The sequence below is a fragment of the Camelus ferus genome, chromosome 20, assembly GCF_009834535.1.
Source record: "Camelus ferus isolate YT-003-E chromosome 20, BCGSAC_Cfer_1.0, whole genome shotgun sequence".
Taxonomy (NCBI): Eukaryota; Metazoa; Chordata; class Mammalia; order Artiodactyla; family Camelidae; genus Camelus; species Camelus ferus.
The window spans coordinates 17,366,306-17,382,962 of record NC_045715.1 but is presented as its reverse complement, the minus strand read 5'-3'; the positions used below and the strand labels follow the sequence as shown (position 1 = coordinate 17,382,962).

Here is a 16,657-nt window from a genome sequence, read left to right as displayed (position 1 = left end):
AACCTCATCCAAATGATCAAGTGTAGTCAATCCTAAAACATAAATCCAATCCATACCGGCAGTGTGAGACTCAGGGGCTCCCAGTCACTGCTCTGTCCTGGCCTCTCTCAAGAGTTTTAAGTTTTTTAATAATAAAACTGCAATATTTAATATGTTCCAACTAACACAAACAATTGGACACATGAGGAGTTAAAACTGAATCCTGGAATCTTACATCAAAGAAAGCCTTTTCCTACTTGAATGTCCTTCAGGGCATCCCAGTTATGAGGTCAAGAAATCCAAACTTGAACTTGTCCAGCTCCAACGAACTCCATCCTCCACCCTCCACCCCCACTCCCACACAAATCAGCAGATTCTATTATTGGACAGCTTTGACTGCAGGGGAGATTTTTCTGAGTTTCAAGACAATCCTCAGTCCCTGGTAGTTTTTATCCATTTTAGCCCCAGTTCAGGACCATAGACAATAAATCTACACCCTCTTCTCTGTGGTAGCCCCACCCATATGTGAGGACCACTCAGGACTGGGGAGAAGCCAGACTCATAGCATAACCAGTGCACAATCAGTGAGAGTAATAATGTATTTAAGGAAACTTTCCCCGCCCCATTTCTCAATACTTTTTTTTTTAAAACAGAGTGTTCTGAAATTACCTAAACATTTACAATAAGCAGACTGATATCTGCCTCGACTTCTGTTTCTCAATTCAAACCCACCAAAGGAGATCCCTGGAAAAAAAAAAAAAAAAAGAGTTTCTTCTTCAACTTTAATTCAGTCACTCCCAAGGCATTGCCTTCTTCCTTCCAAACACAATTCGTTTACACACAGATGGTGTGCAATAATTATTTGGTAAGTGAAACATTTCAATAATCGTCCTAGAAGTAGGATGGATGAATGTGTCTTCTGGACATATTTTTTTCCAAGTGGCTAATTTGTAAAGTGTCAGAAGCAGATATGGCAACAGTCCAAAGGGATATGCAAATTCTAATATATTTAGTTCCCTTGTGGAAAAGATAAAACACAATAAATAAGTTGTCAGCTTTTCTGAGTTTCATGGGATGCTGGTGTCCTATGAAATGTTAATCAATGCTTCATGAAATGTATAATATATATTAAGTAAGCATGCTAAAGGTTCTAACAACAGAGAAAGGAGAAACCTGTTTAGGTTTGGGAAACACAGGGCCAAAGTCCCTGGAAGCATTTGGCTTCCAGCATATCTATTCATATTTTGGGAACAGGATCTCTTCCCCAATTTAGGAAACCCAGGCTCAGAGCTACACAGTTTCTTCAGGTTTATATGCTGAAAAGGATTGCTAGTGGAACCAATAAGAAAGGAGATGCTTTCCTGGCTTTTCCAACAACTGTAGATGAATATTCAGGTGACAGTTTTACTTGTTTAAAAATAATAAAATGAAATAGCACATCATAATTTTATCACACAAAAGCAATGAAGTGTCACTTCTGAAAGCCTCAGAAATCTTTTCATTGAATCGGCATAAACAGCTCTCACAATGGAAAGAAAGACTATCTTTCCGAGCAAAGAAGGGGCGGGTTACCAGCAAAAAGTGGAAAGTACATCCAATTTCTCTCCCATGAATGATGAAGCCAAGCCTTCACAAACAGGAAATAAATCACTCTCTCTGGCATGATGTGTAGAAAGGGCAACAAGAGAAGTGACTCATTTGCACGACGGTTCACATTCCGGAGACGGCGGCACAAACACTGCACAGTACCATGACAGGGAGACGTGACCACCTTTCTTCTTAAGCATCCCGTCATCTCCGGGTTGGGAACTGGGCGTAATGGGGAGCAGAGCTCAAGTGAACTAGTCAGGGAGCACGTAATGGCTTTCCTGACTGCACTAATCACTCTGACCAAAGCAGAGTCCAGTCCAAGTGGCTGCAGCTGGCTATTCTCCCTCCCTTGCCGCACGACGGTTATTGATTCCTGCATCCTGCACAAAGCTAAATTAAAGATGCACTATGTCAGATAAGGCTGCTGAGTAAAGAGACTCCGCAGGCCCCTGAGAAAACCATCTTAGACTTGAGATTTGTACCCCAGGCCTGGGTCATTTACTAGGCAACTATTCTGTGTCTACCACGAAAATATCTCTGCTAGAGGTGGGGGCGCTCCATACAAAAGGACAACAAGGAAATCGTCCTAGGCTCTCGAGTAGTTGACTGTCTCCTCCAGGATACTAATCTGAGGATAAGAGAATCCTGACTACGTTCCTGGTCGGGTCCCAAATCTTTTTAAGCTGGATGTGAAAACAAGCACTGGCCCACATTCCCAGACTCTATTACCCTGATGGAATTCAGCCAACCTTCCGAGCACAATGTAAAATGTTCTGTATCTCCACTCACTCCCCTCTAGAGAGCATGTGTGTGAAAGAATCCAATGGATTTGCTGCATGAAAGTACTTGTATCCTCTTCCAGGTTTTAACAGGAAAGAGAGGGAAGAAGGGGTGACTAGAGGAATAAGAGAGGTGCCAACGAACTGGATAGGGTTGATGTCAATAGTTCAAACTGGATAGAAATTTCTTTAGGCCCACTGAATTTTTAGCAAATGATTCACAAGGTTGATTTCAACACTCGACTGCCTGTACTTTCATTGTTGTTGGTGTTTTTGAGGGTGTTTTTGTTTTTCTTTTTTGTTTTTTAAGGCTCTCTTAGCACCTCTCTCAAAAGAGATGGTACTGAGATGCCTTAACAGGAAATGCTAAGAGAAAATGTTATTGGAGTCAAAGCAATAGGTCCTTGGAATGGACATGGTGGGTTGGTCTCTTTGGTCTGGCACAAGGAAGTGAAGCAAGGTCTGGGGTTTTCTGAAATATGCTCTGTGCATATTTGTTTTGGGCAAGTCAACGAGACATGCTGAAATGAACAGCTCCCATCTCCCACACTTTCCTGTAACGTTAACTTCAATTGTCTATCGGGATCCCACGTGGAGAGTGTTTTTAAATGACGAGGCAGGGGCCACCCTGGTGCTTCTGAGGCAGAGCCAGGCTGACAGTCTCCACTTTAAGGGAGCAGCGTGCTAGGAGGCCTGCCTGCAGGGACCACCCGGTCTCCTAATAGGAGTGGATATTTGCTGGGCTCCTCCAGGTGACAGGAAGAGACATATACTGAAGCTGCCTCACTGAATGATGGTCTAACATGAGGATACCTAGGGCACTAAGCAAGAATGGGAACCCTATGAGCAGCTGCCCAGTTGGGTCTTGTACAAAATGAAAACACACTGTTCCGAGACATTTTCAACAGTCTGATTCACTATTCAGCTTTGGAATCACCCTTCGAAAGCAGCTTTCAGGGCTCAGCCACCCTCTTCCTGCTTCTGCTGTTCGTGCCACAGCTGGCTCATAACGGCCTCTGCACACTCCCCGGCTTCTGCTTGCACAAAGGCTTTTACTGGCTCGTGCCTCCCGCCTTCTTCTGTTTCTGTGTCTCAGACTCCCAAGAGGAAGAGTTTTTTGTTTGTTTTTTTAATGGAGGTACTGGGGATTGAACTCAGGACTTCATGCATGCTAAGCATGCGCTCTACCACTGAGCGATACCCTCCCCCACCCCCAAGAGGAAGAATGTCTATCCGATACTGGTCAGCCTTGTTGGGCAGAGCTGCGAGGGATAGGCTGTTGGGTGGCCTACAGAGGCTGACCTTGGGAGGTCACGACCATCCTGAGTTTAATCAGTGGTGGCCAAGGCGTGGGGATTCTGGTCGCAAGCCCAGGAATGCTAAGGAAAAGACCCCCTCAAAAGGAAGGAGTGGACATGATGTGCTCTCAGAGGGGACCACTATGACCAGCAGACGCCCAGCATGACCTGCCAAGTAAAAGTCATTTTCCTAAGCAGATTCCAAAGTTCTGTATCTGGCAGCTTTTGCATATTTCTCAACAAGGCTTATTCGACAGGTATCCAGTAGTAGTAAAGAATCTAACCCAGTGTTTCTCAAATTTCAGTTTGCATCCAAATCACCTGAAGGGCCTGTTAAAATGGATCACTGGGCCCTACTCCCAGGGTCTTCACTTCAGTAGTTCTGGATGGGGCTCCTATGAATTTGTGTTGCTAACAAGTTCCCCAGTGATGTTCATACTGCTGTTCTCAGGACCACATGTAAAGAACCAGCAACCAAACCAATAGGTTTTTTGGGTTTTTTCCAGACCAATGGTTTTTAAACTGGGTGTCTTAAAATAAGACAAACTTCTGCTTTGGGGCAATCTGTTATTTTTGTTTTATATAAAGGTATCTAAATACTTCAAAAATAAGTATTTTAAAGTGCCTACGGATTTTTAAGTAAATTAAACATAGCTGTATTATAGAACTTGTAAATTTTCAGACTTGAATATAACTTTGTCAGCTAAGTATGACACGGTATGCATTTGCTCTTTGACATTTCAGGATCCGCTGATCTAAACCAGTGGTTCTCAACTGGGGGGCAATTCTGCCACCCAGAGAATGTCTCATAAAGTCTGGAGGCATTTTTATTTGTCATAGTTGAGGGAAGGTTGTGAAGCTGCTGGCATCCAGTGGGCAGAAGCAGGGATGATACTAAACATCCTATAAAGCACAGGCAGCCTTACAACAAAGAATCACTGGGTCCAAAATGTCAAGAATAGTACATGCACTGAAAGTAGTACATATGTTAAGAAAAAAACCTTTCTTAAAGATTTTTTTTCAAAATCGAAGTCCCCTCTTTTAAGAGCAGTAGAGTGAAAAAATCCTAAACCCAATGTGGAGACAGCCAATGCTGGCTTAAAGAGCTCTGAGCAGAGAAAACACTGCAACAGGTCTCTTGCACAGGGCTGGGAAAAGACGCAAAGAAGTACTTCCTTTGGAATATTTATATAAAATATACCCCAGTCATCTTTGTCTATGGATATAGAGCTAGATTCTCATATTCAGAGCATTTAGCACATCTTACTGACCCCCCAACAGTAACAACAGTTAAGACTTCTTGATGACTTATTATATGCCAGACACTATTTAAAATATTTTATATATAGATATCTCCTTTAATTTTCAAAACAAGTCTACGATGTAGGTTCTATTATTCCACCCATTTTATGGATGAGGAAAGCGAAGTTAGTTAGACAGCAGGAAAACAGTAGTTTTAGGATTCAAACCCAGTCAGATGGATCCAATTACACAGAGAAAGCTGCTAAAAGAGAAGGAACTATAAAATGTCTGTGAAGATATTTAAAAAGCAAAAAGGTCATCCCTGAATTTCAGACTAACTAAGCCACAAGCATTACTCTCTGGAATATTAAAGTATGGAGCCCAACTCTGATGCATAGAGAAACTGGCTCTTCCCAGAGAATACAGAATCAACCAAAAAGGACCCGAGTGTGAAGGCTTCCTGTAAACACAGCACTGCTGACAACACTGTTTCAGCTCCACGGACAACCCGCATGTGTCAGATGCAAAGACAGAAGCTTCATTAAGTCGCTGCAGTGAGAACTCACAATAGGAGGATGGTTAAGAAGCTGTAAGTGACAAAGTGCTAATAGCCTCTCCTTTGCTCCAGATGTTTTGTTTTAAGTAACACCAGACAGGGGAGATTGGATCAACTTCTTGCATCCAGGCCTTGTGAAGAAAGAGAGAGAAATATTGAACAGAGACAACCTACCATGTTCCTCACAGAAACCACTTAGTAGTAGTGTAGAATGAAGGGGGAATGAGCGGGTGGAGTTAAAGGGCTATTTCAACTCCAAAGGTCTTTTTCTAGAGAGGCAAACTGTTGAAAAGGAAACAGTTCCCAGAGCTTCACAGTTAATTCACAAATGATGAATACTGAGGGGACAAGAGTTCTGATAAGGAGCAGGACGCCCAGACAATTTAAATGGAAACATCCACACAAACAAGCCAAGCATCGAATGAACTAAGCCTTTCTCTGCAGCCTGGTTTTGATTTTCATCAGCACAAGCAGTGCCTGTGATTCAATGAACTGAGTTATACGAAAAGTTTCCCCAGACTGCAACAATTTTGGTCCTCCAAGGATGCAGGCAAAGAATAGAAACTGGTCCAGGGCGATTTAGAAGAAAAGGAGCTGTAATGATCTGAGTGCCAAACTGACCTGTCCAAGAACCACAAGCGCTTCTCCCCCCCATTTCAGTTTCATTCTCATGCCTACATGGTATGATATAATCTTTTGGTTGCCAGTGACAACCGATTTAGGACAGATGAATTCAGGAAACTGAAAATGCCCACGGGTAACACCTAACCACCCAGCCTGGACATCGCCAGCCACACTTTAGCTCAGATTCAACAAGACAGTGTTGTGAGGTGCCAGGGAGGCAGGAATCAAATCACAGAGAGACTGTCTTAAAAGAGACTCTGCAAGACTTCTGAAATCTCAGCAACCTCCCCACCTCTTGTTCTCTCATTTTCCCTCATCTGTTCCATACAGGGACTGGAACCGTAACTCTGAAAATGTGCTTCTGTGCTTGTTTTCTGCTAAGCAAATAACAGGGGGTAACAAGTGGGGGGTGGGGGTTCCCCTCAGAAACCTCATCCCACCTGCCAGTCTTGGAAAGAAAGACAACCACAAGCAACGTGGTACACAAGGGCAGCGCTGAAAGGAGAGGAATGCAGGCTGCACCCTGGAGGGATCACCAAGGGAGAGAGGGCTCCAGGAGCAGCTCACTGGGGCGGGGAGCCAGGGGTCCTCGTGAACTAGACACACCCCTGTGGTGGGGAGGGGCGGAGTCAGGGAAAGGGTGAGAAAGTGTGGAAGAGAAGTGGGAAGTGAAGGACTCCTCTGCAGATGCATTGGGAAGGACATATGACTTAAGGCTATTGCTGGGGGGGGGGGGGGCAGGTATAGCTCAGTGGTACAGTGTTTGCTTAGCATGCACGAGGTCCTGGATTCAATCTTCAGCACCTCCATTAAAAAGATAAATAAGTAAATAAAACCTAATTACCTTACCCTCCCAAAGAAATTTTTTTTAATTTAAAAAAATTAAAAAGAGATGTATTGTTGGCTACACAGATGAAGTCAATTGCCTTCAGGACAGCCTGAGAGAAAAAGTAATGTCTCCTTTCCTCACAATACTAAAATATCTTCTAAGATGCCAGTACATGCACACTGGCTTAGGGTTCTCCTTAACCACAGCTGGTCCAATGAAGTACCAGAGGCCTTATCAGTAGCAAATCTGCTCAACTACCATTTATCAGGGCACTCAAGGACCCAAGGTAAGGAAGTCTTGGGACCAGGGCAAAGTTCCAAGATCTGAATGGCATAGTGCAGTCTCACACCGAGCTGGGGTTCAGCAAAGGAAAAGCTATGGCTGATTGAAGAGAAGCCAAGTCAGGGATAATCAAGAGCTGTGACTCTGGAACCCCATCAGCAGCCACCAGCAAACACCCAGAGCCACAGGACTTCATGCCTACAAACTTACTGCAGTAGAAGAAAACACAGCCACGCAGGCAGACCTAAAAGGTCCCTGAGTACAAGAAAGAAGTTTGCCTCGGGAGCTAAGGGCCAAGGAGCACTTGCCTAAGAAATACAAGGACTTAAAAAAAGAAAAAGAAAAAAACAGTCAGTCTGCTAAGTAGACTTTTTTAAAGACAATAAAATTAACAAGGTGGAGAGATGATTCTCTATTGAGACTTTCAGAATAACAATCAGGTGAAAAACACATCATTTTAAAAAGTCCATCAGGCAGCAAGAAGTCCACTTCCAGGAGTTTATCCAAGAAAAATAAATGTGAGGATGTACATATTTATAAGACAAAACATTAGAAGCAACTTAATGATCTCATAAGTGTTAGATAAATTATGGTGCACCTCTCAAGTGGGAGAATGGACTGCCATACAAAATTCATACCATGAATACACAGTCTTGTCATGGAAAGCTTTGACCTCAAAAATTAAAAGTCAACTACGAAATAGTATTCGTGATTCCATTCGTAAATTGTATCATGTAGTTTATGTATATTAGCACAGGAAATTGTGGGAAACACTTACTGATATTTTTTCCAGTGATTGCATCCAAATTGATAGGACTAGGTGATGCTTTGGCTTAGCCTTCTTATATTTCATAGCTTGTTAGTGATGCAAATACCATAGATACTTCCAAAATTTTAAAAACAAAAAGAAAACTTTTATTTGGCCAAGCCACGTGCAGCTGGTAGTCTTCACTTGGCACCTTGATCGATGCTTCCTACAGGGTCTGGAGAACAGATTCTGTGATGCCACACACTACAGTCCCCCCTCTGAAAGGCACAGTCCACAGAAGCCCAATAAAGACTCTGAGAAAATCTGTTTTCTTCAGCTGGAAAAAACTGTTTATTCAGTTTAACAGTGTTTGCCAAACATTTGTGATCCCCAAACACCTACAGTTTAAAAGGCTCACTGGTGAAGTAGGATGAGTCCAAAGTGAGATGATTAGAACAGTGAAAAGTCAGAAAGCAGGGGGAGGGTACAGCTCAAAGTGGTAGAGTGCATGCTTAGTGCGCACGAGGTCCTGGGTTCGATCCCCAATACCTCCTCTAAAGAAAAGTAAATAAATAAACTTAATTACCTCCCTCCCCCGCCAAAAAAAAAACTAAAAAATGAGTCAGAAAGCAATGTCCTCTAAGGACTGAGACTCGCAGGAAGTGAGCATATTTCACCTGACTAAAAGACAAAGGAAAAACATGACAACTGTCTTCAAATACCTGACCTGCACTCATGTAGGAGGGAGAAAAATCGTCCTGTGATTTTCCAGTAAAGCCAGTAATTTACACTAGAATGAATGCAGAGAAGCTACTGGGAAACAAATTCCAGCCCAAACCAAGAAAGGACTTTCTGAGACTCTTGTATCAATGGAAATACTGAAGCAAAAAGTGGATACCCAGCTATCAGAGATGCTACAGAAGCAACTTCTTATAGGCTAGGATGCGTGCTTAGATGGCCATCAAAAAGCCTCCAGCCCCAAGACCCTCTGGGCAGCAATCTAGGAGGGCAAGGTCTGAACAAACTTCCCCAGAGTCAGCTTAAGTCAGTCTGTCCACACCAGATTCTGCCTGGAGGACATGCCTATTCATCCCAGTCAATGCCCATAAATGTCTCCTGAGACCCCCAAAGCCCAGGAATCAGTAGGAACAGATACCTGTTTCTTAGCACGAACTCAGCATATTCATTTCAAACCCCTGCCACAGGCTGGAGATGCTGTAAGTACAGCTCAGGGCTTTTGTACATCCCTGCTTTTACCTCTAAGAGGACTTGCTGTGCAACTGGAGTCTCTGAAGAGTCCCAGACATCTGCTGGCCAAAGTTCATAAAGAGATAATGTTTCCAAAAAAGACAAATTCTCTCCCAAGCAACCAAGATGAGAGAAAGGACCCAGTGGGTGAAAGTGACCAGACTGTTTTATTTACACACACACACCCCCACTCCAAGCGTCCTCTCCTTTCATTTTACCCCTCTTTACTCAAAGAATTGCAGAAAATGATATACTGAGAGAGGGAGGGATTGACAGGGAGAGAGAGAATAGAGCAGAACAAAGATTTAAACAAATTTCTACTGTAGAGCACAGGGAACTATATTCAATACCTTGCAGTAACCTATAATAAGAAACGATATGAGAAGTATTATATGTATGACTGAAGTATTATGCTGTACACCAGAAACTGATGCAACATTGTAAACTGACTATACGTCAATTAAAAAACTGTATAGAAGAACAAAGATTTAGACAACAATAGGCCCCATATATATCAATCCAAACCCCTGCATTCTGTTAAAAGATAAAGAATCCTTTTAGAAACGGGAGGATGATCAAGAGGGAACAGTTCTATCCTTCATCAGATTTTAGTTGCATTTACAATCTACTTTAACAATAGATATTAAGAGTGTTTCTAGAAAAATGAAACATAAAGATATTACCGTAACTTTTTGTTTCGTTTTCTCTGTACCCTATTTCATAACTATGGAAAAAAGTTATCTTTTGCATAGTTATAAAATAAGTAACTTTTTAACTTAGTTACCTACTGATCTCCCAATTCATTGCATATTCTGGTTAGATTTCCTGGCTCCTCCTGCTCCACAATGCCCCCTTCACACTACTTGAAGAACACTCCCTCTCCTCCCCACAGTGTACCTAAATGCCCTGGTCCCAGGGTGCCTAAGTCCCAGAGGCTGAAAAGAGGATCTTTTTAAGAACAGTGAAAAGTTACACCAAGCCTGGTGTATGTTCAAGGCTTCTTGTTCAAGGTCATTTGACTCGCCTATCCTAACTACAAAAGAAACTGGGGCAGATGCAGATGAGAAAGTAGAATGTAAATGCAGCTCAGGTAACAAGTTCAAGCTGGCCAGAAAGAACTGCCCCCTGCAAACACATGCCCAGAGCCAGAGCCTGCTCCAACTCCCTACCCAGAGATCAGTGGGAGATGACTCCAGTTCTGAGTTGGGGTAAATTCCGAAGCCCTCAAGTATGGATTCTTTTATTTTGAATTTCCCAGAACTTTGCCAGGACCCTTGGCAAGAAGGAGTGGTCTCGACAGCCACTCCTGAAGATTGTTTCAATGTTGCTGTTTTCTAAAGCTCAGTTTTCTGGACTCATGTAACTTCACCCAGGTGCTTTGAAAATTACCTATGCAATGAATTGTAAGTGATCCTTAAAAGTTGAGACTCCTAACAGTTCCACAAAGAGAACTGTTCGAATTACCCAACAACAGGTACAAGAGCCTCCTGCAGAGGGAATTAAACCCAGAGGGCTCAAACAATGATTTTTCAACAGTGTTTCTTCAGAAGCCACTGCAATCTACAAACATCTGATGTGAATTTCATTCTTACATCAATTTTAACTGCTGGAGTAAAACACAAACACATGATTTGATGTTACACAAAATTTAACTTGTTTGAGATCAACAATGAGGTAAGCTGTGCTGTCAGGATAATCCACTTTTGTGCAGAACTCAGGATACAGCTTCTCTCTCCTGACATCTCTATTTACTTGGAAAGCATCCTGAGATTGCAAAACTAGCTATTTTAAAAACTGTGATATTTGTACTATTTCACGGGTAAATAGGGAGTCTCTCTATTATGCTGCCAAAACCAAATCTAATCCTCTCTTCTATTTCTAAGCTATGGTCATCAAAACAGCCTCACGGAAATCACTGATGGCGTTTATGCCAGTATTTTGGATTTTTAACTATAAACCTGCAAAACACACTTATACTCATAAAATAGCACTATTTTATTGGTTCCACAGAAAATTATGTGTCTTTATAAGACACAATTGGTTTTTAAAAAGTCTAAGAACCATCAGCTAAGGTTGATGTCACTTGAGCTGTAAACACACAAATTCCAGCGTGAATATTTGTCTGTGACTATGCCACAGGTCATGCTGCTGAATCAAGCTGGGTATTAGAGACGGGGGAATTAGGAAAATATTAAACAGACTAGCCATGCAAAGTGAGCACGGCCTCGTGTGAAAGAACAATGCTTTCCAAATTAGAGACTCTCTGAGATTTAAAATAATTCATGATGGTGTGGGTCAGATGCTTATAAAATTTTTAAGTGAGAGTGAGCTATTTCATTTTTAATGCAGTTTTTTAAATAAACAGGTAGGAGAAGAATTTATATTTTAAGGAAAGACAGCACTGTCACCAAAGTGTTTTAAGGGCACATGTTACCCCAAATAATATCCCTTTTATTTGTTATCATTTTTAAAGTTAACTTAAGTTACTCCTATCAAGCCTAATTAAGATACTCAAAAGTTATAAGCAAATAGCCAAACAAGAAAAAATGTCAAAGAGACTCCAGATTAAGTTTTCAAAAGAAAATAAATGAACACTAGATGAATGATGATGTTTTTAAGGGAACAAGGGAACAAAGTGACATGGTTACATTGGCATACCACTTCCTGCTCAGTCTAATAAGAAAGAAGTCCTGCTTCTGGCCCATTTTACGAAGGGTGTGGAAGAACAAGGAGTTGGCAAAGATGATGGAACCCAAAGTCCAAAGTGAAACTGAAAAAACACATATCAGACCAGGATGGAACATTTCGGAGCCACCATTCTGGAGAGCGAGGAGGCCACATTCCTCTCCCCCAGGCAAGCAACAGCAGCAGCATGGGTGGGCAGAGGTCGCCAAGGACCTTGCCTCCTCCTGACAATATTTTTCTTTCAATCGTTAGTCCTCAAAAAAAATTCCCAGGCAATACCAAATGCCACCACAGGTTTGGAGAGCCTAGATCACACACACATACACTGCTGGGAGGACTACACCATGATACGGCCGCTCTGGAAACTCATCTGACAGTTTCTTCTAAAATTAAACAGAAAATTCTTGTACCATCCCTCAGTTACACTCTTTGGCATTTAAAAGGGAGAAACGGAGACTTATGTTCACACAAAAACATGGAAACAGTAGGGGGCGGGGTATAGCTCAGTGGCAGAGAGCATGCTTAGCATGCACAAGGTCCTGGGTTCAATCCCCAGTACCTCCATTAAAATAAATATACAAACAAAATACCTAATTACCTCCTCCTCTGAAGAAAAAAAAAACCCACCAAACAACAACAAAAATCTGGAAACAAATGTTTATATAAGTTTCATTCCTAAGAGCCAAAAATTGGAAACAACTTACCAGTCCATCAATGGGTGAGCGAGGTACATCCATGTCACACAATACGCCTCAGCAAAAAAAAAAAAACAAAAAAAAAAAACCCAAAGGATATAACAACTTGGATGAATGTCCAGGGAATTATTCGAAGCAAAAAGAGCCAATCCCAAAAGGCATACATTGTGTGATTACTTATGTAACATTTTTGAAGTGATAAAATTACGGAAATGGAGAGCAGATCCGCGGCGACTAGCAGTCTGGCAGGTAGGTGGGTGTGGCCATGACAGGCAACTGGAAGGAGCTTTGTAGTGATGGAAACGTTCTGCATTTTACAGCAACAGTGTCAACATCCTGTTTGTGGTCATGTCCCGTAGTTTTGCAAGTTAGGGGAAACTGGATAAAGGGTACAGAAGGTCTCTCTGCATTACTGCTTACAACTGCATGTAAATCTACAAATAACTGAAAATGCAAAGTTTGATTTTTAAAATACAGAAATTAAATTACACTTTTAAAAGTCCAGGTACTGCAAAAACTGGGTGAAGAGTCAATTAGCAAGTAGGAGGAAGGACCAAGAGTCTAAGAAACACAGAATCACTTCCTAACAACATCCCCTAAAGACAAGACAGAAAGATATTATTACAGCAACAGATGACATGGCACCAGGATGTGGCTTACAGCAGACCTGCCCGCCACTTAGATAAAAAATACAGGCCAAACAACTGTTCCCTAGGAGAACATTCCCAATGATGGAGAGCCTGTTCTGTCTTCCCATTAACTGGTCCCAAAGGCACCAGCGTGGGCCTGCTACATCCCAGTTTCCTAACTTACAGTCATTCCATATAAGTTTGGGAAAGACAGTATACTTTATCTCATACTTAGAAATCTACAATGCACATACGGCATTAAAGACTCTGAATCAAAGCCATGCAGTAAAGACACCGGTTTATCCTTGTGTAACACCTGATTGCTATTTGACCACAGAACACTTTCCCTGCTGAACATTCTATCCTTTCTAATTTCTCTGGACCAGCACATACCTTAGGAATTTTGGATCTTGTCAGTTGCACCCTATCCTGCTAAAAAGGTACCACAAATCATAAATAAATGCTTGCCTTATGATGAACTAAATTCAATCTCTCAATAAAAGCAGTGGATATTTAATGGGCATTGGAAGGATGGGCATTTTCTGTGCCACTGAGAAAACTATTGCTTTATTATTTTTTGAGTGTTTCTCATGTGCTAGGCATTGTGCTAAGTAAGCAGTGTTAAAAATACATCCGAGTCAATCTTCAAAGAAGCCATTTACAAACAGATACTCTTCTAAGGCCTGTTTCACGAGAGAAAGGAATTGAGGTTTAACAACGTTATAAAGTGGCTGGGCTGCGGTGTGAACCAGGTGTGACTCCAAGGTCCAAGTCCTAAGTGCTGAGCCCTTCTGCCTCCCTAAAGAGGGGAGGAGGAAGTTCAGCTGACGGGCATTGGAAACAGGTGGTGGGAAAAGACCTGTTTAACCAGTCCCAACTTTACCTGTTACCCAACTACAAGGAAAGGAATCAGCTTCACGCCGGCCATTCTCCACCCTGAACCCCTCAGTCCAGCTGTACTTAATCTGTTTCGCTAACATGCTAAGCTCTCTCTGGCTTCCCGGCATATTCTGTTTCCTTTGTCTAGAACATGTCTCTACTCTCTTCCTTTAGCAACTCTTATTCATCCACTGGGTGTCAGCTTCGGCTTCCCTCCATGCCCTCAGGACCGTGGGTCATGTGCTGCCCTAGCCCCCAATCATCCTGCTCATAGCACATCTCAAAGCACTGCCTGTTGAGATGTTGATCTCCCCAACTGGACTGAGCTCTGAATTCCAGGAAGTCAGAATCTGTCCATCTTGTACATACCATGTGTCTGGCCCACAATAGACACTCAACAAGTATGGAAGAAATTGACGTATCAATCAAATTAACGCAGGGAGCACTAATCCTTCTAAGGTCGAAATCTTCTCCATCATTGGTTGAAAGTTTGCAGCCACTGAGTAACAAGCCAAAGGATGTTTTCTTTCTATTTGGAGCATAAGGGTGAAACAGCTAGACTCTGAGTGAGACAGATCTGGGTTCAAATCTCAGCTCTGTCATTAAATAGCTAGACAGCCTGAAGCAAGTTACTCTAGCCTCTCCAAATCTCAGTTTCCTCAAATGCAGATGTAAATAGTGTCTACCTCAGAGGGCTGCTGTGAGATCGAATAAGGCGATGTATAATTAAGTGTTCAGCAGAGCGCCTAGCACTTGGTCCCTGTTCAATAAACAGTAGCTCTTATGACCATGAGAAGAAGGAAGATGAAGATAAACGCTCTACAGAAGATAAGCGATGTGGGGAGGGTATAGCTCACTGGTGGAGCACGTGCCCAGCATGCACAAGGTCCTGGGTTCAATCCCCAGAATCTCCATTAAAATAAATAAATAAATATTTTTTTAAAAGATAAGCTAGAAATAGTATAAAGTCTCAAAGTACAAAAAGTAGGAACCAAGTAACATACAACATACTCTTAGCTTTATAAGGAAAAACACCAAGGGTGAGAGGGCACTGGGGGAAAGGAACAAGAAATAAGTCAAAAAAATAAATACTGAAAGTACTGGGTCAACTCATTTATAACCTATTTTACTGGACTGACAGCCAAAAGAAACTCAGAAATGCAAACTATCAGGAGAGTCCCCCAAGGTTTTAGTTTAAGTAGCTGAATTTCTCTAAATTCATAAACTCTAAAATCAACAACTTAAAGGAGGATAATTCGTAGACCATCTTGCTCAAACCTGAAGCTTGTGAAACCTTGAATATTTCTATTAATAATTCCTGCCCATGCAAGTAAGGAACAGCCAAAACAAGTTTACACCAAGCCACTAGAAACTGCTTGGATTCCAGATTTGGGGAGATAAACTCAAATACACTTAAACTCAAATACATTTGTAATTTGGTTACAATCTTAACTCCAACTAATGTTAAGATAAGCCCCCCTCAAAAAATCTTAACAGTAAGAACTAATCACAACTATTTTTATGGTGCTAACTTTATTATATAGGACATTTAAATTTGTCTTTGCGATTTAAACTTTGCAAATTTGACTTATGGCATAGGTTTATTCTTACTTTGATTAGTATCCATGTCAAATAATACCACGTACCATGTTAGACTGTTGCAGCAAATTCTACTTGATATTTAAGTTGTAGACAGGTGAATTCATCTTGTGATCAGTTACTATAAATATATGAAACAACAAATGGCAGAAACAAACTTTCTTCTCTCTACACGACCATTGCCAAAAAATACCTCTATCGTATGGCTGAACAATATTAAAGAAAGCATGCTCTAAGGAAATGTACTCTTCATTAAAGCTAAATAAAGCAGAAGGATGGCACTAACCACTTCTGCTATGATAACCTTAATTATGCAATCTACATGAACACATTTTTTTTGCAGGACAAAAGTCACACAATCAAGTTTTTCCACTTTCATTTCTCTGCCATCCTAACATATCCACTGAGAAGTAGAAGTTATCCATCAACAGCATAATCCTTCCAAAAAAAAAAAAAAAAATAGCATAATCCTTCCATCTCCAGGGGAAGGCAGTCAGATATTTTAAAAGATTCTCGGGGGGGAGGGTACAGCTCAGTGGTAGAGTGTGTGCCTAGCATGCACAAGGTCCCAGTTTCAATCCCCACTACCTCCAGTATAAATAAATTACCTCCCCTCCTAAAAAAATTAAAAGATAAAATAAAAAAGATTCTTGAGACCGATGATATTGAAAAGATACTTCAAATTCTGTCACAACTTCAAGTGAAGAAATAGAATATTAAAAATATGCTCTTTTAATGACACACTCTTGGGATTTGTTTTAAAATACTCCAGAAGGGGAAAAAATGTGGAGAAAGAAAACAATATTGGCAAAATGCTAAAAACTGTTGAAGATGAAAGAAAAGTATACAAGGTTCCATACGCTATTCTCTACTTTTGCATGTTTCAAAATTCCTAATGACAAAAAGATAAACAGAGGATTCTCTCCAATAAAAACACAAACAAGATGTATTTACCTAAGCTTCAATTAAGGTTCGCCACAATTTCAACATAGAAA

The 16,657-nt window shown here is 41.4% G+C and overlaps 2 protein-coding genes across 6 annotated transcripts in view; one reads left to right on the top strand and one right to left on the bottom strand.

Moving 5' to 3' along the window:
* LOC102517286 (cytidine monophosphate-N-acetylneuraminic acid hydroxylase) overlaps nucleotides 1-16,657 on the top strand; it is a 216,339-nt gene that overhangs the window by 76,783 nt on the left and 122,899 nt on the right. The gene's annotated exons all lie outside the window — the stretch shown is intronic.
* The window catches only part of CARMIL1 (capping protein regulator and myosin 1 linker 1), a 281,411-nt gene that overhangs the window by 258,207 nt on the left and 6,547 nt on the right, over nucleotides 1-16,657 (bottom strand). The window lies entirely within an intron of this gene.